At 41.8% G+C, this 27,371-nt stretch overlaps 1 pseudogene; it reads right to left on the bottom strand.

Moving 5' to 3' along the window:
* Positions 1-7,153: 7,153 nt before the first annotated feature.
* Positions 7,154-18,591, bottom strand: LOC102423053 (annotated as a pseudogene).
* Positions 18,592-27,371: the final 8,780 nt, after the last annotated feature.

The following is a 27,371-nucleotide window of genomic DNA, read 5'->3' as shown; positions in this document are numbered from 1 at the left end:
CTACGGCCCACGGGCCACATGCAAATACAAATATTGTATTGGTTCCCATTTTGTTTTTTTACTTCAAAATAAGATATGTGCAGTGTGCATAGGAATTTGTTCATATTTTTTTAAAAAACTGTAGTCCGGCCCCTCAACTCTCTGAGGGACAGTGAACTGGCCCCCTGTTTAAAAAGTTTGAGGATCCCTGGTATATCATAAATGGGTGCTGGATTTTATTGAATGCTTTTTCTGCATCTATAGATATGATCATGTGATTTTTATTTTTCATTTTGGTTGGGTGATGAATCACATTATTGATTTTCAAATATTGCACCAATGTTTCTTCCCTGGAGTAAATCCCATTTAATCATGGTGTATGGTCTTTGTAATGCATTGCTGGATCCAGTTGGTAAATTTTGTGAGGATTTTAGCATCTACGTTTTCCAGAGATACTGGCCTATAACTTTTTATTTTATTTTAGTGGTTTTATATAGTTCTGCAATTAAGATAATCCTGGCATCATCAGAAAAGCTTGGAAGTTAGTTCTTCTTTGAATGTTTGGTAAAATTTGCCTGTGAAGCCATGCAGTCAAGAACTTTTGTTTGGAGTTTTTTAAATTACTTTTTAAATTTTATTAGTTGTTATTGGTGTATTTAGTTTTTCTGATCCTTCCTGGTTGAATTTTGGAAGATTGTATGTTTCTAGGAATTTGTCCATTTAGGTTAGGTTGTCCAATTTGTTGGCATTTAATTTTTTATAGTCCTTTCACTCCTTCATGTTTTTGTGATGTCAGTTGTTAACTTCTCTTTCATTTCTTATTTTATTTATTTGGGTCCTCTTTCTCTTTTTTTAAATAAGTGTGTTTAATGGTTCATCAATCCTATCTAATAAAAGGGTAATATGCAAATTAACTGTCACTCCATCACAAATATGGCGGTGCTCATAACCACAAGATGTTGGCGCCCAGTCCTCTCAGTCCTGCCGGAGTCCCCAGTCCAGGGGGGGCGGCGGGCAGCCACTGAGAGCGGGCAGCGTGAGTGGCCTGGCAGAATGCTTGCATTGTTACCGTGGCCACAGATGGGCCTCTGACCAGGCCGGAGCGCAGAACACTTGCATAAGAAGAGAAGGAAACTGCGAGCTGAGCAGAGTTGAGTGGCCCCCGCCTCCCGGGAAAGGTCAAGTCCGGGTGGCCAGAGGGTGGAGGGGGTGGAGGATAGTGTGACAGGAGGGGCTGGTGGCAGAGGCACAGGGGTGAAAGCCGGCTGAGAAAGAGGAAGGAAGCCCTTTATTGGAGTTTCTGAAAGCAGGGAGGGAAATTGTTTGCATTTCTCAGCTGCGGATGGGCCTTTGGGCCGCGGAGAGCCTCTGGGCAGTGGGCGCGGAGGGGCCAGGCCCTGCAGAGAGCTACTGGTGCACAGATTCATGCACAGGGCTACTAGTCTAGTTTATGTCTTCAAAAAACTAGTTTTTGGTTTCATTCATCTTCTGTGTTGATTTTTTTAGTCTCTGTCATTTATTTTCACTCAGATATTTATTATTTCCTTCTACTTACTCTTGGCTTCATTTGTTGTTCTTTTTTTTCTTATTAAATCTTTATTGTTCAGATTATTACAGTTGTTCCTCTTTTTTCCCCTCATAGCTCCTCTCCACCTGGTTCCCACCCCACCCTCTGCCCTAACTCACCCCCTACTGTCCTCATCCATAGTTGTATGATTTTTGTCCAGTCTCTTCCCGCACCCCCACACCCCTTTCCCCCCGAGAATTGTCAGTCCACTCCCTTTCTATGCCCCTGATTCTATTATATTCACCAGTTTATTCTGTTCATCAGATTTTTTTATTCGCTTGATTTTTAGATTCACTTGTTGATAGATATGTATTTGTTGTTCATAATTTTTATCTTTACCTTTTTCTTCTTCTTCCTCTTCTTAAAGAATACCTTTCAGCATTTCATATAATACTGGTTTGGTGGTGATGAACTCCTTTAGCTTTTTCTTATCTGTGAAGCTCTTTATGTGACCTTCAATTCTGAATGATAGCTTTGCTGGGTAAAGTAATCTTGGTTGTAGGTTCTTGCTATTCATCACTTTGAATATTTCTTGCCATTCCCTTCTGGCCTGCATAGTTTCTGTTGAGAAATCAGCTGACAATCATATGGGTACTCCCTTGTAGGTAACTAACTATTTTTCTCTTGCTGCTTTTAAGATTCTCTCTTTGTCTTTTGCTCTTGGCATTTTAATTTTGATGTGTCTTGGTGTGGTCCTCTTTGGATTCCTTTTGTTTGGGTTTCTCTGTGCTTCCTGGACTTGTAAGTCTATTTCTTTCACCAGGTAGGGGAAGTTTTCTGTCATTATTTCTTCAAATAGGTTTTCAATATCTTGCTCTCTCTCTTCTTCTGGCACCCCCATAATTCGGATGTTGGTACGCTTGAAGTTGTCCCAGAGCTCCTTACACTATCTTCATATTTTTGGATTCTTTTTTCTTTTTTCTTTTCCAGTTGGGTGTTTTTTGCTTCTTCGTATTTCAAATCTTTGAGTTGATGCTTGCGATCCTCTAGTCTGCTGTTGGATCTCTGTATAATATTCTTTATTTCAGTCAGTATATGCTTAATTTCTAGTTGGTCCTTTTTCATATCCTCGAGGGTCTCACTAGATTTATCAAGGGTCTCACTAAATTTATCGGCGGTTTCTAGAAAATTCTTGAAAAACCTTATAACCGTGGTTTTGAACTCTATATCCAGTAGTTTGCTTTCCTCCATTTCTGTCATTTGTGACCTGTTTTTTTGTCTCCACATTTGGCTGCTTCCCTGTGTTGATAGAGTGGCTTTCTGTGCTAGGTGTCCTATAGGGCCCAGTGGCTCAGCCTCCCCAATTACCTGAGGTGGACACTCTTGGTGCACCCCCTTGTGGGCCATGTGCACAGTCTTGTTGTAGTTAAGCCTTGATTGTAGTTGGTATCACTGGGAGGAATTGACCTCCAGGCAAATTGGCTGTGAGAATCAGCTGTGTCTATGGTGGGAGAACTTCTGTGCTGGAGACACCCTTCTGGGGCAAGACTTGCTTCAGTGGGGCTTTGGTGCTCACTGAGTCTGCCCCCCTGAGTGTGTCCCTTATGGATCTGAGGAGTTGTAATCTGGATGGTCCCACTCTGACCACTGGGTACACTAGCTCTTGGATCTCTAAGGAGGTGCTAATTTAGCCTCTGCCTGAGGCTACCCAGCAGGAGCTGCGGAGAGATCTGCAGATTCCTCTTCTTTGTTTGGGATTTGGAGGTGCCCAGATGAGGCCCAGCTGTGAAGCAATGCAAGCTGCTGTGGGGCCTTGGGCCTTCTTTTGGATGTTCTGGGTCTCTCTGACCCAGCTGCAGTTTGTTAGGTAATTTTAGATTGCAAAGGGCCAGGACATTCATATGCAAAAGCCTCTGTGCATAGCTTGGGTGGGGTGGGGTCTTAGGAATCAACAGGGCGGAGCAAACAGCTATGGCTGATCCTCAGCCCTGCCCTAAGAGGCCCCAGGTCTCAGTGTCCCATGGTAATTGCTGCAAGCACCTCTGAGAGAAAGCCGCCCTCAAGTTCCGCCCGATGCCAGACAGTACAGTTTCTCCCCATATGAGTCTGGGTCCCCAGAGACGCCCAGAACTAGAGTTCAGAGCAGTCGGGAGCTTGTGTCTCCCTCCTGATGGAAAAAGACAACCGCATCCTCAGTTGCCAGCCCTTTCCGCGCGCACCTCTGTACCTTACTTCCCCACTTCCTCTGAGTCTCAGTGTGCTTTTCTCTTTCCTTCTAGTAGTAGAATTTCCACTCAGCCAGCCTTCCTGTGGTTCTGGATGATGTCCGTTTTGTCTTTTAGTTGTAGTTTGAAGTGGTTGTGCGAGGCATCAATTCAGTGTTTACCTATGCCGCCATCTTGGTTTCTCCCTGTTGTTCTTTTTTGTTGTTGTTCATTTAGATGTAGAATTAGATAGTTTCATTGAGATTATTCTTGCTTCTTGAGGTAGACCAGTAATGCTATGAACTTCTCTCTCAGGACTGCTTTCGCTATATCCAATAGGTTTTGGGTTTTGTGTTTTCATTTTCATTTGTTTTCAGGTGATTTTTTTATTTATTCCTTGATCTCATTGATAACCCATTCACTGTTTAATAACATGCTGTTTGGCCTCCATGTGTTTGAATATTTTTGAGAGTTTTTTTTATACCGTGGTTGATTTCTAGTTTCATACCATTGTTATCTTAGAAGATGCTTGATATGATTGCAATCATCTTGAATTATCAAAACTTATTTATGTCCTCACATGTGGTATATCTTTGAGGATGTTTCATGTGTACTGGAAAATAATGTATATTCTGCTGCTTTGGGGTAAAATGTTGTGTAAATATCAAGTAAATCCAGTTTGTTGTTTAAGGTTGCATTTTTTTCTGGATTTTTTGTCTGAAACATCTATCCAGTGATGACAGCAGGGTGTTAAGATCCCCTACTATGACTTTGTTGCTGTCACTTTCTCCCTGAAAGTCCACCAAGAATTTCCTTATATAGTTAGTTGCTCCTACATTAGGTGCATATATGTTTACAAGGATTATAACCCCTTGTTGGATCAATCCCTTTAGTATTATGTAGTGACGTTCTTTGTCTCTTGTTATGGCCTTTGTTTTTGAAGTCTCTTTTGTCAGATATAAGTATTGCTACCCCTCCGGGTTTTTTGTTTGTTTGTTTGTTTCCATTGCATGGATTATTTTTTTCCTATCACTTCACTTACAGCCTGTGTGAATCTTTTGTTCTGAGGTGGGTCTCTTGTAGACATCATATATATGGCTCATGTTTTCTTATCCATTCAGCTACCCTATGTCTTTTTTGGAACATAAGATGTGTTAACATCTTTATTTATTTTTAAATACTTTTTTATTGTTGAAAGTATTATATATGGCCCCCTGCTTACCCCATTGACTCCCTCCAGCCCTCCCCCCCGGCCTGCCTTGGCTCCCTCCCACCCCCCGGCTCCAGGTCTTCACAACCTTATTACCTGTGTTCATGGCTTATGCATATATGCACACAATGTCCTTGGTTGATTACCTCCCACCCAACCACCCTCCCCATACGATGTCTTTTGATTGGAGCCAATAATCCATTTACATTTAAGGTATTATTGATAGCTACTTGTTTCTTGCCATTTTTTTCTTTTACCTATGTTCCTCTCTACAATATGTATTTTCTTCTTCTTAAAGCAGTTCCTTTAACATTTCTTGCAGTGCTGGTTTGGTGGTAATGAATAAAGACTGGGAAGTCTTTATTTTGGTTTCCCTGGAATAGTGTGGTCCAAATCTCCCCAGTGGACAGAATCCCTACTGATTCCAAACACCAGATGCTATGCAGGCTCCTCCTCACTTCTCTGTTGCTCTGGGTTGGGATCCCTGCATGGGCTTGAGACCTGATGCTTCTAGCCGTGGTCAGCAAACTGCAGCTCGTGAGCCACATGCGGTTCTTTGGCCCCTTGAGTGTGGCTCTTCCTAAGCCTTAGGAGTACCCTAATTAAGTTAATAACAATGTACCTACCTATATAGTTTAAGTTTAAAAAATTTGGCTCTCAAAAGAAATTTCAATCGCTGTACTGTTGATATTTGGCTCTGTTGACTAATGAGTTTGCCGACCACTGTAGGGGGAGGGAGCTCCATGCCTGCGATATCCCGCTGGTTTTTCAGCACAACCACACATTTATGAGGAGGCTCTCCCTTTTATCGTCTCCACCCTCCTAGCTCCAACCCCCGTGTGATTTCTACTGTACCCTTTGGTTATAAGTTTTCATGTTAGCTATCCATGAGTTGTTTTTCAAATTGATTGCTCTGCAATTTAATTGCAAATCTGGTTTGGGGCTGGGAGCTAGTAGGTGCAGCTTTCAGCTAATCTGCAGATATCTTGAAATCTCTAGTGTTTTAATCCTTGATCTGTTGGCTAAGGTGGTGTCTGCCAAGTTCTCTACAGAAAAGTCACAATTTTCTTCAAGTTACTATTTTAACCTTGTAATTAATAGGTATCATTTGGGTAGATATCTTGATATTATGTAAGCATAACTTTTTCCTTATTAAAACTTCACCCACTATAGTTAACATCCATTGGTAATTCTTATATGACAAAATTATTGAAAACGTTGAGGCCAAATGGTGATTCTTCTAATTCTATCATATCTTTCTTGTTTATTAGTTGTATTTTTCTATAAAAAAAATTACCCTATTTCCCAGTCATTTGTTTGTTTGTATTTATTTATTTATTTATTTATATCATGGTGGACTCAGGGTTCTTATTCTCTCAATGATAATCCATTTCCATTGTTACTCATTTTGAAGCTTTGGGTATGTGTACTCATAGGATGTAGGTCAGGACTGAGACAGAAAGAATGGGGAATATCCCTGGCCGGTGTTGCTAAGTGGTTACAGCTTCAGCCGGCACACTTAATGGTTGTAAGTTCGATTCCAGGTCGTGGGCTTCTTTATTACCTATACTACACTAGTATCTACATCTGTGTCTGTATGTATATCTGTATATGTACCTATACTCATCTGAGAAGTAGATAAGGTGTTAAGGTTGGACCCATTACTAGAAAAATTTTCCTAATTATAAATGAAATGGTATGCTGTTAAATGTATTTTTTAAAGGTCTCTAGATTTTTAACAGTCTTGCTTTGTAGCACATAACAATTTTCATATGTAATTACTCATCATGGCTGATTGCGGTCTGTCAACATGATGTAATTGATTGTGCAGTGGGAAGAGATGTGCACAATCAGCTTGAAGCCAACTAAACCCAGCATAAAGCAATTAGTTCAAAAATAAATAAATAGATAAGTAAATAAATAAATATATAAAGTTCACTAGTGGCAGAATATGATGCTAAATAAGTGAGTCTTGTATAACATAAAATAAAAAAATATGTAATCAAAAAAAGACATATAGCAAAACAGAAAGAGACAAATTCACAAATTATAAATGTGCAAAATATTCTGCATAAGATTTGGCTTATAAGAGATGATGAACAAATGAAAAACGTCAATTAGGAATAATGAATTATAAACAATCCAGGTAGCAAACATGACCTAGTTGACATATTAACAACACTTGTACCAGACAACAGAATGCATGTTCTATTAAAGTTATATGGAGATGTTGATCATACAATAATTTTAGATCTATCTCACTGTGTTCCTGACAACAACAAGTGGATTTTGTGACTTCCAGTTAAAGAACTTAACCCTATTGACATACATCTCTAAGGCCTGTTTGATATCTCTGTTCCTCAGGCTGTAGATGAAGGGGTTCAGCATGGGGGTAACTACTGTATACATGACTGAAGCAATTATGTCTTTGGAACTCCCATGAGGAGGAGAAAAAATAAACACCTGAAGCTGTCCCATAGTATAAAAACACCACAGAGAGATGGGAGCCACAGGTAGAAAAGGCTTTATAGAGTCTTTTAGTGGAGGGCGCCCTCAGGATGATGGTCCCTATACGGATATAGGAGCCCAAAATAACACCAAAAGGCAGGAAGAAAATCATTCCTCCCTCAGTGAATAGGACCAGCTCATTGAGGGAGATGTCTGAGCAGCTCAGCTTCAGGAGAGCAGCGAGGTCACAGAAGAAGTGGGAGATGATATTATCGGCAGCAAAGGACAGTCGGACCAATAGGAGAGTGTGCAACAAATCATGGCCACAGGAGAGAACCCAGGAGCCAGCCACCAGCAGCACACACAGCCCCTCCCTCATGATGGTGGTGTAGTGTAGGGGGTGACAGATGGCCACATACCTGTCATATGCCATCACAGCAAGAAGAAAATTACCAAGACCGGCAAAATGTATGAAGAAATACAACTGAGAAATACACCCCACATAGGAGATGGATTGTTGCCGAGTCTGCATGTTCATGAGCATCTTTGGGACAATAACCGAGGAAAGAGAAAGGTCAGAGAAAGCCAAGTGGCTGAGGAAGAAGTACATGGGCGTGTGCAGGTGAGAGTCCAGCCTGATGAGCAGGATGATGAGCAGGTTGCCCAGCACCGTGGTCAGGTACATGCCCAGGAACAGGGTGAAGAACATGCCCTGCTGCCCTGGCGGGATGGGGAGCCCCAGGAGGAGGAAGTGGGACAAACTGCTCTGGTTCTCAGGCCTCATGCTGCTCTTCTGTCTGCTGGAAAGGAAGAAGGTGTGCGAATTTCAGGAACCTAAGAAGGACGATCAGAATCAGCACATCTCATGCTGTAATTTTCTGGGCAAACCATTCATTTTGTAAAACTTTCATATCAATTCCACACACCTGTGGATGTATACATCTTCCCTCTATCCCAGTCTGGCTCCAGGAAAACACTGAGCCCCTAAAGTGGTCAATAAGACTTAGTCACACATTCGCACTAAGTGGTTCTCTATTTTATTCAGACTTTTAACATCAAGTCTGTGTCAGGACCTCTTCTAAGGACTGAGATGCGGCAGTGAACAAGAAAAGCAAGGAGCCCACTTCTGTGAGATTAGATCTTCATGAGCATGGAGGGATCATTTCTACACCAGCCCAGAGCCAAGCCATAATAATTCACTGTGGCAGAAAAAGAAGATGAGCCCCAGAAACTGGTATCAGTTGTCAGTGCCTTAAAACCATGTGAGAATCCAGGGCTGATTTGGGCTTCTTGGAGCATTTTCACACTCCTCCTGTGAATCTGCCAGGTCTCACTGACCCACAACTATAAACTCAGGGACACTCTCAAATGGTGGCCATTTAAAACCACTTGATGGCAGAATAGCTCCAAAACCGAAAAAGTGCACAAACTATCTTTCATAATATGTTTGAACATTTAGTACAACATTTGCATATTGGCCTAAGGACCTACCTACATTTCCTAATTAAATCCACACGTCAAACTTACATTCCCAGATTTTAAAACCTGTCACAGCTGCACTAAGAATTTGTGTTCTTTCACCATTTTTAGTTTTTAAGAAATAGAAACATAAATGATACAAATTCTCCAGGCACACAGCAATGAAGTAGGGAATAGAAGGACACACACATGTGTGTATATCTGTATGTATAATGTAGGTAACATGTATAAAACTTGATATGTGTATTATCATTTTTTATATAATAAAAATCACCAGTATTAGCTACTTCATGGGGTTCCGTCTAATATATTATTTGTGATCAGAACCCACATTCTTAACTATTACACAGGGAAGCATCCTTTTTCTTACTTAGGGAGGCCAGCACAATGTATTCTATTAGAACTGTGAGGACTCAAAGTTGTCCAAAATTCTGAAACCTCTCACTAGACAATTTCATATATATATATATATACACACATATATATACATATATATATATATGTATATATATATACCTTCCAATTGACAAATTCTCAAATATATTAATTTTATTTTGCAAAATAACTGTTTACTGAGAGCCTCTGTAAGTTTCACAATAGAAGTGTGATTCTTTTCATTTATAGATGGGGAAAGTAAGATCAAAAGTTAAGTAACTTTCCCAAGGTCTCTGCGCTATTTGATGGTGATTCTGCCCAATAACCTCACACAGCCTGATGCCTGCAGGTTATTTTCCTGGGACATTTAATAAAAGTAAAAAGGAGGAAAAAAATTTAAAAAATGACCAAAAATTCAGAGAAAAACATTAAAAAAAGAGAAAATGTAAAGAAAAGGTTGCAAAATCTGGGGGGCTGTCACACTCTGGTACATGGAAAGGAGAGCAGATTTGTTTCAAGAAACTGGGAGTTGCTTAGAGTGTGGCTTTCTCAGCTAATGGTGTCATAGAAAAAGGACCGGTAAGGACATACTAGTGTTCTGACACCCATAAACACACACACACACACACACACACACACACACACACACACACACACATTGCTGAGCTGAGGATTCCAGTCACCTGTGACCACGTTCCTGTCCTCAGGGAAGAATAGTCAATATGTGGTTCAGCTCAAAAACACTTGTCTACACACATACAAATCATAAGTAACACACTAAGTGAGACATACACAACACAGAATGATGGACCATCACCCACGAAAATTCAACTCACCACATATATATACCTCAAGCACTGTACACACATCACCAAAAGCACACAAGACGACTATTAGAACATCTTACATGAGCCCGGCTGGTGCTGCTCAGTGGGCGAGTGTCAACCTATCAACCAGGAGGACAGGGTTCGATTCTGATCAGAGTTCATGCCTGGTCTTTGGGTTCAATCCCTAGTGGGGAGTGTGCAAGAGGCAGCTGATCAATGATTCTGTCTTATCAAACATAGAGACATATGTTTCTATGTTTCTCTCCCTCTCCCTTCCTCTCTGAAATCAATAAAAAAAATATTTTTGTAAAAAATCCCATGAGAAACACACACCACAGCACATATGCACCCCCAGCCACACACTCACCACAACAAGTAGTGCACACTCTCCTATTACTGAGAGGCAGGCTTCAACCCTTCTGACCATCCCCTTCCAGGGACAGGTGTCTACCTGGTGCAGTTAAGCCTGTTCAGTCACAGGCAGTCATTAAACCAGCAATAACATCCAGTCACCTGGTCACATACACATGGTCACATACACACAGAGAAAATCAAACAACACCCCTTCCAGCTCTCACACACAAGTGTGTCACCCACAGCACAGCTCCCATGTGCACCAGTACATGCTGCTGAGCAGAGGTGTGAGCCCTCTCTGACCTGACCTTGGTACCTGGTGAGGTCGGCGTCTTCCTGTCCAGAAGCAGAGACAAGTCTCACTCCCGATGCTCAGCTGTGATGCCAGTGTTTATGATGACAGCCATGAATCAGGAGTCTCTCATCACATGCCAAGAAGTGACAACTTGTTCTACATGCATAAAAATAGGACTTTGAGTCAGATACATAGCGCACACAGACATACATACTTACACATGCAGCTATTAAAATCCAGGTACATAAGCATATACAATACATGCGGACACACACCCAAATTCATGGACTCAGAGCCTCAGAAATGAACCCACTAGCACAGGCAGATCCATCGCCAAGTGCAGATTTCCAGCTCCTCTCACCTGTGCTCCTCATTGGTGAGTTCAGACACCTTCTGCTCCAGACTGTCACCCATCTCCTCAGGTTTTCTACAGGAGACCTAATATCTAGACACACAGAAGAAATATCTGGAGACTTGGCACTTCTACACACTTTCCTTTTCCTTAACCAGCTCCAGAGAAATGAGTTCAATAATTACAATTATTAATGAGAGACTGCATCAAAGTCCAAGTCCACAAGTTTCTGGCTAATTTCTGACTGTCCGTTGGGGAGCTGTGTGTCCAAGAGCCCAAGGGACGAGAGTCCTAGGGGACAGTGTCCTTGATTCCAGTCATGCCCTGACGTCTTTCTTGGCATTATTCCAGCTGGGACAAAGGATTTTTCAACTTAACATTTTAAATGATTTTAAACATAGACAAAAATTGTAAAATGCCATATAGGGTTCAAAAAAAGTAGGTTTCCAGTTGTGAGTATGCAAAACACAGAGTTTATTCACATATTATTATTTATTATTATTGTATTATTTTCATGGTAACATACACAGAGTGAAAACCAAACACACTCTCCATCTCTCTAAACATACTTTTGCCCTAACCTGTAATTGGTAATGTCGTGTCTGCCAGGTTATCTACTGGATAGTTACTTTTTTTTAAAGTTACTATTCTAACTTTGTAATTAATAGACATCATTTGAGTAGATATTTTGATACTATACAAACATAACATTTTCTTTACTAAAATTTCAACTCACTATATTTGACATCCATTGGTGATTCTTATAGTAGAAAATTATTGCTAATGTTGTTGCCAAATTGTGATATTATAATTCTACTAGAGGCCCAGTGCATGAAATGGGTGCACTGGTAGGGTCCCTAGTGGCTGTCAGCTGCCAGCCTGGTACTCCCTCCTTTTCCCCAGTTGCTTGCTGCCACTGCCACCAGCTGGGGCCTCCCTCCCTTCCCCATTGCATGTTGCCCTTGCCACTGGCCAAAGCTTCCCTCCCTTCCCCTGTCTGGCCCTGCCTCCTGGTCAAACTCCCGGACAAATACTTGGTCGAGGGGACAATTTGCATACTATGCTTTTTTAATATAGGATTATTTCTTCTAGATTTTTTATTTGTACTCTCTTATAAAAAGAAAATTACTCTTTTTCCACACTCAGTTTTTTATTTATTCATTTACTAGAAGCCTGGTTTACAAACATTCGTGAACTCGGGGGGTGGGCGTTCCTTAGCCCAGCCTGCGCCCTCTGGCAGCCTGGGAGCCCTGGGGGATGTCCACCTGCCAGCTTAGGGGAGTGGGCCTAAGCCGCAGTCAGACATCCTTAGTGCTGCTGAGGAGGCAGGAGATGCTCCCGCCACCACTGATGCTCTCAAAGCCATCAGCTCAGCTTGTGACTAAGTGGAGCTCCCCCTGTGGAAGCACACTGACCACCAGGGGGCAGATCCTGCATTGAGCGTCTGACCCCAGGTGGTCATTGCTCATCATAGCGATTGGTCATTCTGCTGTTAGGCTTAATTTACATATTACCCTTTTATTATAAAAGATGTCATTATGGATTCATAGATCCTTATTCTCTGAGTTATAATCATTTACTATTCATTTTGAAACTTTATTTGTGCTTATTGCCTACAAAGATTCTAAATGATCTCAGAGAAGCCAACTGGGAAATATATATAAAAGAAACACAAGAAGCAGAAACTAGAAACTGAGAAGCTATGTTTAGCCACAAGGGGATGGGTCAGGAGTGGAACAAGAAGAATGGGAGATGGAAACAGCATAGATGTTGATATATGACCTATAAGTTGAAATCTATTTATACATTTTAAAGTCCATGATTTCTAATTGATATCTTCAATTCTAGTTTGACACCATAGAGTTCTTTCCAGCCTCTGCTTTTTCATGTACAGAGATCCCTAGACAGACAGAGAGAGAGAGAGAGAGAGAGAGAGAGAGAGAGAGAGAGAGAGAGAGAGAGACTCCCTTTCCCTAAATTTTTACTTATTTGCTGGGTCCTTGGATACGTGCAAGTTGTTTCAGAATCTTGACTCACACCACTGTCAGTGACACACTAAGTACAGCTTAAAACTTTATTGTCAGGTTTGTTTATTTATTGTGAGAGTTTATAGTCAAAATTCTGGGTTCAAGAATTACTTAGGGTACTTATTTTATTTTTTCTTTGGTGTAATTACAGTGTATAATAGGATTATAGTTAGGTTCACTTGTCTTGTTTTATTCTATTTTGCTTTATTCACCACCTCTTCTATTTATTTTTAGTGGCAAAAGACAACATAGTCAAAAGGACACAAATAATTCTAACCCCTCCCCTCTGACAGCTGTCGGTCTACTCTGGATTATAATGTCATTTATTGACATTGTTTATTAAAACCATACATATGTCAAATGTACAGCTAAATAAAACAACATCTGCATACTGCATTGTTCACTCACCACCCAAAATTGTCTCTCTTTCCCTCTCCTTTGATCCTCTTTTTGTTCACTACCACCTCCTCCCAAAAACCCCTTTTCCTCTGGCACTCACCATACTGTCTTCCATGTCTATATGTGATATATATTTTTTCTTGCTTTATTCCTTCACCATTTTTTTCGCCCAGCCCTCCTTAACACCTCCTCTCTGATTGCTGTCAGTTTACTCTATGTATCTATGCTTCAGTTTCTATTTTGTTTGTTTTTTTTCATTATTTTGACCATTAGAATACACACATAAGTGAGGTCATATGGTATTTTTCTTTCTCTGACTAAACTTAGCATAATAATTTCCAGGTCCATCCATGCTGTCTCAAAAGGAGATTTTCCCTTTTTTCAGCCAAGTAGTGTTCCATTGTGTAAATGTACCATGGTGTTTTTTTTTTATTCCTCATCTACTGATGGGCACTTGGGCTGTTTCCAGATCTTAACTACTTCCTGTGTTTCTTTATGTTTAAATATATATGAATATTTTACTCCCCCTTCACTTTTACATGACATATCGCATGCTATAAATGCTCTTTTACACACTGTTTTTAAAAATTTAACAATATATCCTATTTATCCATATTGATTCATAAATATCTCTGTTCTTATATTTTTCCCAGTTGCAAAATACTAAATTTAATTGATCTTCTATAGAATTTTCTTTACTGGTCCTAGTATGAGATATTAGTGTTGAGTGTCCTAAATGCCACCCAATTGTATACCTCTAATGGCTACCATGATAAATTTTATGTTTTGTATATTAAACTATAATTAAAAATTAAAGAGGCCCTGACTGGTTTGGCTCAGTGGATAGAGCATCGGCCTGTGGACTCAAGGGTCCCGGGTTTGATTCCGGCCAAGGGCATGTACCTTGATTGCGGGCACATCCCCAGTTGGGGGTATGCAAGAGGCAGCTGATCGATGTTTCTCTCTCATCGATGTTTCTAAACTCTCTATCCCTCTCCCTTCCTCTCTGTAAAAAATCAATAAAATATATTTTTAAAAAAATTAAAAAAAAAAAATTAAAGAGTAGATAAGAGGTAATCTCTATATACTGGTATAGCACATAAAAGAATTAGAAAAACAACAACAACATAATAATAATAATATATGATCAATATGTAAATAAGGGGAATGGAATAAAAATATATATTTGATTAATCAAAAGGTTAGAAGATAAGAGACAAATGTGAAGCAGGTGTATCATAAAAATCAGTAATATGCAAAATATAAATTTAGATATATCCTATCTAATAATAGACAAACATGGTAATTAACCATACCTCCAACACGCTTCCCATTGGCTAATCAGGGTGATATGCAAATTAACTGCCAACCAAGATGGCGGCCGGCAGCCAGGCAGCTGAAGCAAACAGGAGGCTTGCTTGCTCCAGTGAAGGAGGAAGCCAAGGTTCCCCGCCTGCCGCTGCTGGGCTCTGAGCTTGCACTCTAAGAAACAATGTTGCAATTATAGAAGCTAAACAAACCCCATGCTTTCAGCCAGCCCGCTGAGCTGGAGTTGCAGCAGTGTTTCAATTATAGAACCCAAACAAACCCAGATACCTGCTTTCAGCAGCCGAGGTCTCAGAGCTGGAGCTGAGCCTCAGAGCTAAAGCTGGCTCTCAGCTCCAGTGACAGCCATAGAAGGTAAATAAATCCCAGAATAAGAAAGAAAAAGAAAAAAAGGAGAGGTTGGGAGCTTCAGTCACCCGCCAGCCTGAAAACGGCCCTCAGCCCCTCACCCAGACTGGCCAGGCACCCCAGTGGGGACCCTCACCCTGAAGGGGGTGTGACCAGCTGCAAACAGCCATCATCCCCTCATCCAGGCTGGCCAGGCACCCAAGCGGGACCCCCACCCTGATCCAGGACACCCTTCAGGGCAAACCAGCCAGCCCCCACCCATGCACCAGGCCTCTATCCTATATAGTAAAAGGTAATATGCCTCCCAGCACCAGGATCACCTGACCGACGAGGCCTCACTGCCCCGGTGTCAAGTGGAACCGCGAGGCCTCTCAGCACTGGGATCAGTGGAGCCGCGAGGCCTCCTGGTCTTCTCTCTGTTTACGTCGTGACAGGGGCAGCGCCCAAACCCCCTGATTGCCCTGCAGCTCGGAAGTTGACATGGAGCAGGGCCACATTCTCCGTATCCGTCCAATTTTCTCAACAACAGGTGAAGGCGAGCCTGTTTTGTGCCCAATAGGGGGTATCTCCTCATCCCCCAGATTGTACTTGCTCATAGTACGACAGGGGCCGGTTCCCCAACTCCATATTTTTCCCTACTCTCGCATGACAGGGGGGGAGCTCCTCAAAACCCCTGATGAGCCCTGCTCTGTGGGTGACAGGGGGCGGCGCCCCAACCCCGTGATCCACCCTGCTCTGTGTGTGACAGGGGGCGGTGTCCCAACTCCCATATCGGCCCTACTCTGTGTGTGACAGGGAGGAGCTCTCCAACCCTCTGATCGGCCCTGCTCTGTGCATGACAGGAGGCAGCGCCCCAACCCCCTGATCGGCCCTGCTCTGTGCATGACAGGGTGTGGCGCCGCAACCTCCCCATCGACCCTGCCTTGAGTGTGACAGGGGGCGGCGCCCCAACCCCCCAATCGGCCCTACCCTGAGCGTGACTAGGGGTGGCATTGCAACCTCCCGATCCACCCTGCTCTGTGCATGACAGGGGGTGGCGCCCCAGCTCCCCAATCAGCCCTGCTCTGAACCCGACCAGGGGCTGCACCTAGGGATTGGGCCTGCCCTCTGCCACCCAGGAGCGGGCCTAAGCCAGGAGGTTGTTATCTCCTGAGGAGTCCCAGACTGTGAGAGGGCACAAGTGGGGCTGAGGGACACACCCCCCCCGCCGGTGCACAAATTTTTGTGCACCAGGCCTCTAGTTCTAATTATATTAGAACTAGAGGCCTGGTGCATAAAAGTCATGCACTGAGGCGTGGGGGATCCCTCAGCCTTGCCTGCACCCTCTCACAGGCCGGGACCCCTTGGGAGATATCTGCTGACTGGCTTAGTCCCAATCCCCTTAAGGATTAAAACTAAGCCCGAAGTCAGACATCCCTCTTGCAGTCCAGGCTCTCACAGTCCAGGTCCCCTTGCTTGTTACTGCCTGCCTGCAGTGGAGGTTGGAGAGGCTCCTGCCACTGCTGCTGCACTCGCCAGCTATGAGCCTGGCTTCTGGCTGAGCAGTGCTCGCCCTGTTGGAGTGCACTAACCACCAGGGGGCAGCTCCTGTGTTGAGCATCAGGCCTCTGGTGGTCAGTGCGTGTCATAGTGACCGTTCGTTCCGCCGGTTGTTACGCTGTTCGATCGATTTTCATATTAGGGTTTTATTATATAGGATATCAATAGATAAAATTCTCCACAAATATCATAATTGTTGTGTTTCATAAAATGAGCAAATCCAACTTGACACTGTTAGTGATGGACACTTCACAGATATAAAGACATAGCAAACCTTAAAGTGATGGGAATAATACCATGTAAATACTAACAACGAGTAAGGGGCATCTTTACTACCACTGCTGTACTAGTATCTATATCTCTATCTGTATCTGTATCTGTACCTGTATATGTATATATATCTATCGATTTAGTTATAATATATCTGTACTAATATCAGAAGTAGATGAGGGTTAAGGTAAGACCCATTGCTGGATGTGTGCTATTAAATTCATTTTAAAAATGCATTTATAAAGTCTTGCTTTGTAGCACATGCTAATTTTGATAGTGTAACTATTCTTATCATGGCTGATTGACATCTACCAACATGATGTCATTGAATGTGAGTTGGAAGAGATGAGCACAATCAGCTTGAAGCCAATGTGAGACAGAAAACAATAATCAGTTCAAAGAAAAAGTTCATCAGGAATGGATCATGATGGTAAATCAGTGAATTCTCAATAACATAGAATAAAAATACAAACTCACAATTATAATTGTGTAACATATTTTACAAAAAATTTTATATACGTCTTATAAGAGATTATGAACAAGAGAATAAAGAATTATTAACAACCCAAGTAGCAAATTTGAGAAGTTGAATATTAACAGCACTTGTACATAACAACAGAATGCATATTCTAAGATTATATGGAGATGTCGGCCGTATAATAATTATAGAATATCTGGCTCACTGTGCACCTGCCTGGAACCAGAGGACTTACTGATTACCAGTTAAAGAGCTTACCCCTATTGACACACATCTCTAAGGACTGTTTGATATCTCTGTTCCTCAGGCTGTAGATGAAGGGGTTCAGCATGGGGGTAACTACTGTATACATGACAGAAGCAATTATGTCTTTGGAACCCCATGATGAGGAGAAAAAGTAAACACCAGCAAGTGTCCCGTAGTATAAAAACACCACAGAGAGATGGGAGCCACAGGTAGAAAAGGCTTTAAAGAGTCTCTTAGTGGAGGGCACCCTCAGGATGATGGTTCCTATACAGATATATGAGCCTAAAATAACACATAAAAGCAGGAAGAAAATCATTCCTCCCTCAGTGAATAGGACCAGCTCATTGAGGGAGATGTCTGAGCAGCTCAGCTTCAGCAGCACAGTGAGATCACAGAAGAAGTGGGTGATGATATTGTGGGCACTGAAGGACAGGCGGGCCAAGAGGAGGGTATGAAAAAGTGCATGGACACAGGCAACCATATAAGACCCAGCCACCAGCAACATGCACAGCCCATTCCTCACGATGGTGGTATAGCGCAGAGGGTGACAGATGGCCACGTACCTGTCATATGCCATCACAGCCAGAAGAAAATTGTCAACACTAGCAAAAAGTATGAAGAAATACAACTGAGAAATGCACCCCACATAGGGGATGGATTGTTGCTGAGTCTGAATGTCCATGAGCATCTTAGGGACAGTGACAGAGGAGAGAGAAATGTCAGAGAAGGCCAAGTGGCTGAGGAAGAAGTACATGGGCATGTGCAGGCGAGAGTCCAGCCTGATGAGCAGGATGATGAGCAGGTTGCCCAGCACCGTGGTCAGGTACATGCCCAGGAAGAGGGTGAAGAACACGCCCTGCTGCCCTGGCGGGATGGGCAGCCCCAGGAGGAGGAAGTGGGACACGCTGCTCTGGTTCTCAGGCCTCATGCTGCTCTTCTGTCTGCTGGGGATGAAGAAGGGTTGGGATTCTCAGGAACCTAGAAAGGAAGATCAGAACCATCACATCTCATACCATCATTTTCTGGGCAAACCATTCATTTTGTAAAACTTTCATATTAATTTCTCACACCTGTGGATGTATGCATCTTTCCTCTATTCCAGTCTGGCTCCAGGAAAACATTGGAACCCCATGTAGTCCACAAGACCTCATTACAAAGAAGCAAGAGTGTGTTCACTGTGTCAGTCACCAGGATTTATTGAACATGGAGTCGGTGTCGGGACTTCCATTAAGGACTGAGATGCACCAGTGAACAAGAGAAGCAAGGTCCCCACTTCTATGAGTTTAGGTCTTGATGAGCATGGAGGGATAATTTCTACACCAAGCCACAGCGAAACCATAATAATTCACCCTGGCAGAACTAGAAGGCGAGCCCCTGAAAACTGTCAGTTCTTCCTGCTTTAAATTGCTGAATGGGTGTTTGTGGAGCATTATCCCATTGAACCTCAGCTGTAAACACAGGGACAAGCTAGAAATGGGTGGCCATTGAAACCACTAGCTGCCAAGAAACCTCCAAAACAGTCCACTAACTATGTTTCATAATAATACTGAGCATTTTGGTGGCATAAACACTGTGCTGAACACGAGGTTAAAGGCTTTTTCTAGTTTCCTAAGTAAATCTAACATCAGCTTTACATTCCTAGATTAAAAATCTTCACAGCTGCACGAGGAATTCTGTTAGGAAATAGAAATATAAGGGATACAAGTTTTACACCATTTTTGTAGGTCAAAAAGTACCAAATATTCTTTAATGGACTTAGTAGTATTGTAATAACTTTGTATGGTGACTTGACTGTTACAAGACTTATTGTGGTGATGGGTATATAATTGGTAAATCACCATGCTGTACACACCTGAACCTAATATATTGTATGTCCACTTTAGGAATAAATGTAAAGGAGAAAAATGATCAAATATTGACTACTTCATGCAGTTTAGTCTAATATGTCTGCATGATGAGAAACTGTGCTCTTACCCACTCCCCATGAACCTTCCCTCTTCATTGGGAACACCCTTTCCTAATTTAGGGTTGACAATACTTCACATTTTCTTAGATCCCTACCTAGAGAGTTCCCTTCATTTATAATGATCTTTTTTTCAATTAACAAAACACCCTTACATTCATTATCATTTGCTTACAAATACATGTTAGTTGAGAACCTGTGTTTTATGAGGCAAGTGTCATGTCTTTCCTTCACTTTGTAGATTGAAAACAGAGGCCAGTGAGTTAAGTGACTTTCTCAAGGTTCGCCACACCAGTGGGTGGCAGTCCTGCACTCTGACTTCACACAGCATGACACCTAATGTTTCTTTGCCTGGACATTAAGTGAAAGTGTTACCACCTCTGAGTGGCACAGTCACACTCAGGTATGTGAGAAGCACAGCAGATCCATTTCAGACACCGGGGTTCTTTGGAGCTTGTTTAGCTCAGCCAATGGGGCCCCAGGAGATGGGCTCTGCAGGAAATATTTGAGGTCATGGGGGCAAGTTGGAAGCCCCAGACACACATTCAAATCACACGCACACACACACACACACACACACACACACTCACACACACACACAAACACACACACTGTCGATTTGGAATTTCAATCAACTGTGATCATGTTCCCATCCTAAGGGAAGGATAGCCAGTATGGGGCTCAGCTCATAAACACGCACAGACGTACATACAAGTCATAATAAACACAGAAAGCAAGACATACACACCACTCAGTGACGGACCACTCACCCACATACACTCTCAATGCACATCAACACACCTGGCTCATGACACATCTGGCAAAGACTTCATCCCCACATATACATAACTCATGCACTATACACATACATCACCAAAAATACACAAAAGCACAAACAATTCAAAAATACCACAGGAAACACACACCAACAATACATGTGCCCACCCAGCCACACTCGCTGCATTAAGCATCGCACACCCTCCTATTAATGAGAGGTATGCTTCCCCCCATTCTGTCCCATCCCCTTCCTGGGGAGGGCAGTCAGCATGGGGCAGTTAAGCATATTCTGTCACAGGCACCATCATTAAACTACCACCAACACCCCATGCACGTGGTCACATACACATGGTAACATACAGAGAAAACCTAACCACATACCTTTTTGCTCTCACACACGTGTGTCACCCACAGACACAACTAGCATGTGCACCAGCACACGCTTCTGAGCAGAGGTGTGAGCCCTCTCTGACCTGACCTTGGTTCCTGGTGAGGTAGGGCATCTTCCTGTCCAGCAGCAGAGACAGTAGTCTCCCTCCCGATGCTCAGCTGTGATGCCAGTGTTTACTATCACAGACATGAATCAGGAGTCCCTAGTCACACGCCAGGAGGCTGGTGACTGGATCTACATGCACTAAAACAGGGCCCAGGTTAAGTCTGACTCAGGAAAAGAGTCAGATACATAGTACATGCACACACACAACTATCAAACAGCACGTACACAAGCGTACATAGTATATTCAGACAGACAAACAGACTGACACACACAGTCTAGGACACCAAGTCTCACACATGAACCCACTAGCACACAGGCAGATCCATCACCAAGGGCAGATTTCCAGCTCCTCTCACTTGGGCTCGTCATTGGTGAGTTCAGACACCTTCTGCTCCAGACTGTTGCCCATCTCCTCAGCTTTTCTTCAGGAGACCTAACATCCAGACACACAGAAGCTATATCTGTGGCCTTGGCACTTCTACAGACTTTCCTTTTCCTTAAGCAGCTCCAGAGAAATGAGTCCAAAGATAACACTTAACTACTAATGAGAGACGGCAATCAAGTCCCCAAGCCTGTGGCTGATTTCTGACTGCCCTTTGGGGAGCTGAGTGTCCAAGAGCCAGAGGGACTGGAGTCCTAGGGGACAGTGTCCCTAATTCCAGTCATGCCTTGGCCACCTTTCTTCTTGGGCATTGTTCCAGCTGGGAGAATGGATTTTTCCAATTTTTATTTTGAAATTATTTTAAAGATATAGAAAGTTGTAAAAATGATACCAAGAATTTGGGCAGGCTTCAAGCAGATTCCCCAATGGTTAACAGTTTACTATGTGTACCATGTTTGTATGTATGTATATTTCAGGCTTAGATTTTCAGCAGATATACCACAGAGGATATTATAGAAGTTATATTAATTTTTCCAATTACTAGTGTTTTACCCTTATCAGTTGGCTAAGGTGGTGTGTGCCAGGTTCTCTACTGTAAAGTTATCATTTTTTTAAAGTTACTATTTTAACCTGGTTATTAATAGGTTTCATTTGGATACATATTCTGAAATAATATAAACATATATGTTTATTAAAATTGCATTGACTACATTTAACATTCATTGATGATTCTTATATGACAGAATTATTGGAAATGTGGTGGCCAAATGGTGATTTTTCTAATTCTACCATTTCTTTTATGTTTATTAGTTGTATTCTCCTATGAGAAGGATCTTACTCTTATTTTTCATTCATATTAATTTATTTATATCATCATGGACTTATGGATTCTTATTCTCTGAGTTATAATCCATTACAGTTGTTATTCATTTTGAAGCTCTAGGTATGTTCATTACTTATGAGGATTCTAAATGATCGCAGAGAAGCCAACTGGGAAGTATGCATAAAAGAAACACAAGAAGTAAAAACTAGAAATTAAGGAACTAAAGGAAAGTTTACCCATAGGAGGTGGGTCAAGATAGGGATAGAAGAATGGGGGATGGAAAAATATAGGTGTTGCTCTATAACCTATACATTTCAATCTATTTATATGTTTTAAAATCCATGAGTTCCACTCAATACCTCCGATTCCGGTTTGCCATCATGGAGTTCTTCCCAGTCTCTCCTTTTCTATGTACATAGCTCCTTTCCCAGAGACTGAGGAGTCACTCCCCTTCTTCAATGTTTACTTACTTCTGGAATCCTTGGATACATGGTGAGTTGTTTCAGAATCTTGAGTTCAGACCACACTGTTAATGACACACTAAGACAGCTTAAAACTTTGTTTCTGTTTTTGTTTTTAATTTATCTGTATTGTTAAAAGTATTACAGATGTCCCTTTGTTTTTTTTTCCCCCATTGACCCCTCTACACCATACCTGCCCCTCCCATGCCTTGACCACACTATTATCTGTTTCCATGGGCTATGCATATATGCATAGAAGTTCCCCTGTTAGTTCCTCCCCCACCCCTCTACCCCACCCCACCCCCCCTCGTCCTCTAAAATTTGTCAGTCTGTTCCATCTTCTATGGCTCTGGATCTATTTTGTTCATAAGTTTATTTTGTTCATAAGTTTATTTTGTTCATTACATTCCACATATGAGTCAGATCTTGTGTGATACTTATCTTTCTCTGACTGGCTTATTTCTCTTAGCATAATACTCTCCAGGTCCATCCATGCTGTTGCAAATAGTAAGATTTCCTTTTTTTTTTAACAGCCGCATGGTATTCCATTGCAAATGCACCACAACATTTTTATCCACTCATCTATGGATGGGCACTTGGGCTGTTTCCAGATGTTAGCTATTGCAAATTGCAATGCTATCAACATCAGGGTGCATACATTCTTTCTGATTTGTGTTTTCATGTTTCTTAGGATATATGCCTAGAAGTGGGATTACTGGGTCAAATAGTAGTTCCATATTTAATTTTCTGAGGAACCTCCATAATGTTTTCCATAATGGCTGCACAAGTCTGCATTCCCACTGGCATTGTACTATGGTTCCCCTTTCTCCATACCCTGACCAGCAGTTGTCATTTGTTGATTTGTTAGTGGTAGTTATTCTGACAAGTGTGAGGTGATTACCTCATCGTCATTTTGATTCACATCTCTCTGATGATCAGTAACTTTGAGCATTTTTTCATATGTCTCTTGGCCACTTTGGAGAAATGTCCATTTATGTCCTTTGCCCATTTTTTGGATTGTTTTTCTTCCTTTTGTTAAGTTTTATGAGTTCCTTATATATTTTAGAAATTAATCCCTTATCAGATGGATCATTGGCAAATATGTTCTTCCATGTAGTGGGCTTCCTTTTTATTTAGTTGATGGTTTCTTTTGCTGTGCAGAAGCTTGTTATTTTCATGTAGTCCCATTTGTTTGTTGGCTTCTTAGTTTCCTTTGTCCTAGGAGATGTATCGGTAAACATATTGCAATGAGAGATGTCTGAGATTTTGCTGCCTATAGTTTCTTATAAGATTTTTTATGGTTTCACGACTGACATTTAATTCTTATATTCATTTTGAGTTTATTCTTGTCTATGATGTAAGTTGGTGGTATAGTTTCATTTTTTTGCATGTACCTGTCCAGTTTCCCCACCATTTGTTGAAGAGACTCTCTTGACTCCATTGTATGCTCTTGCTTCCTCTGTCAAATATTAATTGAGGGTAATGGCATGGGTCAATTCAATTTCTGAGTTCTCTGTTCTGATCCATTGATCTATATGCCTGTTCTTGAGAATATATAGACATAATTCTGGCTTCAAGAATTACTTAGGTTACTTACTTTATTTTCCCCTTTAGTCTAATCATGGTGTTAATTTGAAATATAGTTAGGATTCTTTGTTTTGTTTCATTTTGTTTTGTTCACCACCTCTCCTATTTATTTTTAGTGAGAAAAGACAACATGGTCAAACAATACAAATAATTCTACTCATCGCCTATCTTTTCTGCAACACCTCTTGTAGGTAAACAATCTTATTAGTTTCTGGTTAATTCTGCCTGTGTTTCTTTTTGCTCAAATGGGAAGACACATGTATATTTTATTTCTCCTTCATTTTTACATAGAAAGTAGCATGCTATAAGTGTACTTTTGCACATTGCTTTCCCCCCATTTACCAATATATCCTCATATAGCTAAGATTTTGAAACAGCTTAAGTGCCTATCAGCAGATGAGTGGATTAAAAAACTGTGGTACATCTACACAATGGAATACTACACAGCTGTAAAAAAGAAAGAACTCTTACCATTTGCAACAGCATGGATGGACCTGGAGAGTCTTATGCTAAGAGAAATAAGGCAGTCAGAGAAAGATAAGTATCACATGACTCAAAATCAAACCATAAAAATTTTAGAAGAAAACATAGGCAGTAAAGTCTCAGAGATTTCTTGTAGCACTGTATTTTCTGATATGTCTCCACAAGGGAGAGGGGAAATAAACGATGGGATTATATCTAATAAAAGGTTTTTTCACAGCAAAGGAAACCATCAGCAAAATGAAAAGACAACCCACTGAATGAGAAAACATATTCACCAATGATATATTGATAAGGGGTTAATACCCCAAGTGTCTAAAGAACTTATATAACTCAACACCAAAAAACAAAAAAAATCCAATTAAAAAATGGGAACATGATCTGCTTAGACAATCTGAAAAGAGAACATGTAAATAACTTATAGAAATATGAAAATGCGCTAAATGTCACTAATCATCAGAGAAATGAAAATGAAAACCATAATGAGATGTCACCTCACACCTACCAGAATGGCTATCCTCAATGAATCAACAAAGAAGTGTTGGCAAGGATGTGGAGAAAAGGAACCCTTGTACACCATTAGTGGGAATGCAGATTGGTGCAACCACTGTGAAAAACAGTATGGAGTTTCTTTAAAAAATTAAAAATGGAGTGGATAAAAATGCTGTGGTACAAATTTTTTTCTGATTTGCTTATTTCAGCAAAAAAGAAAACCTAGTATACACTGACAATAGTATGGTGATTGCTAGGGGGCAGGCTGCATGGGGGGAAATGGAAGAGGATATAAGAGTGATAAATTGTGATGGAAGGAGACTTGTGTTGGTGAACACACAATAGAGTGTACAGATGTTGTGGAATTGTGCATCTGAAACCAGTATAATTTTATTAACTAGTGTCACTCTAATAAATTCAATAGAAAGAGAAAGGAAGCCATGGAACATTTATATTAAGGAAAACTTCTTGGCCATATAAAATAAAAAAAAATATTACCTTTTGCAACAGCATGGATGGAACTTGTGATTATTATGCAAAGTGAAATAAGCCAGTTATAGAAAGACAAATATCATATTATTTCACATATATGTTGACGTAATGAACAGAATACAAGCACACTCATAGATACAGAAAACAGACTGACAGCTGTTAGAGGGGAAGCATGTTAGGGGGCTGGGTGAAAAAAATTGAAGGGATTAAGCAAAAAAAAACCAACCCACAATTCATAGACAGAGATAACAGTACGGTTATTAGCAGAAGAAAGGGGGGGGGGGCGGGTAGAAGAAGGTAAAGGGAAGACAAATGGTGATGGAAGGAGACCTGAATTTGGGTGGTGAGCACACAATATAATATATAGATGATGTAGTATAGAAATGTACACCTGAAATCTATATAATTCTATTAACCAACTAGAGGCCCAGTGCATGTATTCATGCACCAGTGGAGTCTCTCAGTCTGGCTTGCGGGGATCAGGCTGAAACCAGCAGTCTGACATCCCCCAAAGGGTCCCGGATTGCAAGAGGGCGCAGATCAGGCTGAGGGACCCCACCCGAATCCATGTACCAGGCCTCTAGTATGCATATAAGATCTTTGGTTAATCTCTTCCCTGCCCCCTTCCCTCTGATATTCATCAGTCTGTTCCATGTTTCCATACCTGTGGTTTCTGCTCCTGCATTGAGCGTCTGCCCCCTGGTGGTCAGTGCACATCATAGCTACTGGACGGTTGGCCGGTCAACCAGTTGGCCGGTTGGTTGGTTGGCCAGTCAGCAGGTTGGCCCATCACTTAGGCTTTTATATGTATTTTCTAGAGGCCCTGTGTACAGATTCGTGCACTGGTGGGGTCCCTTGGCCTGGCCTGCACCCTCTTGTAATCTGGGACCCCTCACGGTATGATGGAGAGCCAGTTTTGGCCCAATCCCTGCAGACCAGGCCAAAGGACCCCACTGGTGCATGAATCCATGCACTGGGCCTCTAGTCCTATATAATAAAAGACTAATATGTAAATCCACCAAACGGCGGAATGACCGGTTGCTATGATGCACACTAACCACCAGGGGGCAGACACTCAACGCAGGAGCTGCCCTCTGGTGGTCAGTGCACTCCCACAGGGGGACTGTCGCTCAGCCAGAAGCTGGGCTCACAGCTGGTGAGTGCAGCAGCCTCTGCGGCAGCCCTAAGAATGTTTGACTGATGGCGTAGACCTGCTCCCTGTGTGGGCCTATGCTGTCAGTCAGACATCCCCCGAGGGCCCCGGACTGCGAGAGAGTGCAGGCTGGGCTGAGGACCTCCCCCCATCCCCAACGAGTGCACGAATCTCGTGCATCGGGCCTCTAGTATACATTTAAGATCTTTGGTTAATCTCTTCCTGCCCTCCCCCTTCCCCCTTCCCTCTGAGATTCATCAGTCTGTTCCATGTTTCCATGCCTGTGCATTGAGTGTCTGCCCCCTGGTGGTCAGTGTGCATCATAGCTTCTGGTTGAATGGTCAAATGGTCACTTAGGCTTTTATATAGATTGGTAGATGTTACCCCAATGAATTCAATTGGAAAAAAACACAAGAAGATATGAGGATCCTAAATATATAGGTACCTAATGACAGAGCTTTAAAATGCACAAGCAACACAACAATGTGGGTTTACCTAATGCTGCTGAACTGCACACTGAAAAATGGTTATAATGCAACTTTATATTGTGTATTTTAACACAGTAAAAAAATTACTTGAAGAAAAAAAATTTCCCCAGGAGG

The sequence above is a fragment of the Myotis lucifugus genome, unplaced genomic scaffold (genome assembly GCF_000147115.1).
Source record: "Myotis lucifugus unplaced genomic scaffold, Myoluc2.0 scaffold_706, whole genome shotgun sequence".
Classification (NCBI taxonomy): domain Eukaryota; kingdom Metazoa; phylum Chordata; class Mammalia; order Chiroptera; family Vespertilionidae; genus Myotis; species Myotis lucifugus.
The sequence above is the reverse complement of the archived record's forward strand: the minus strand, read 5'-3'. Positions and strand labels throughout refer to the sequence as shown.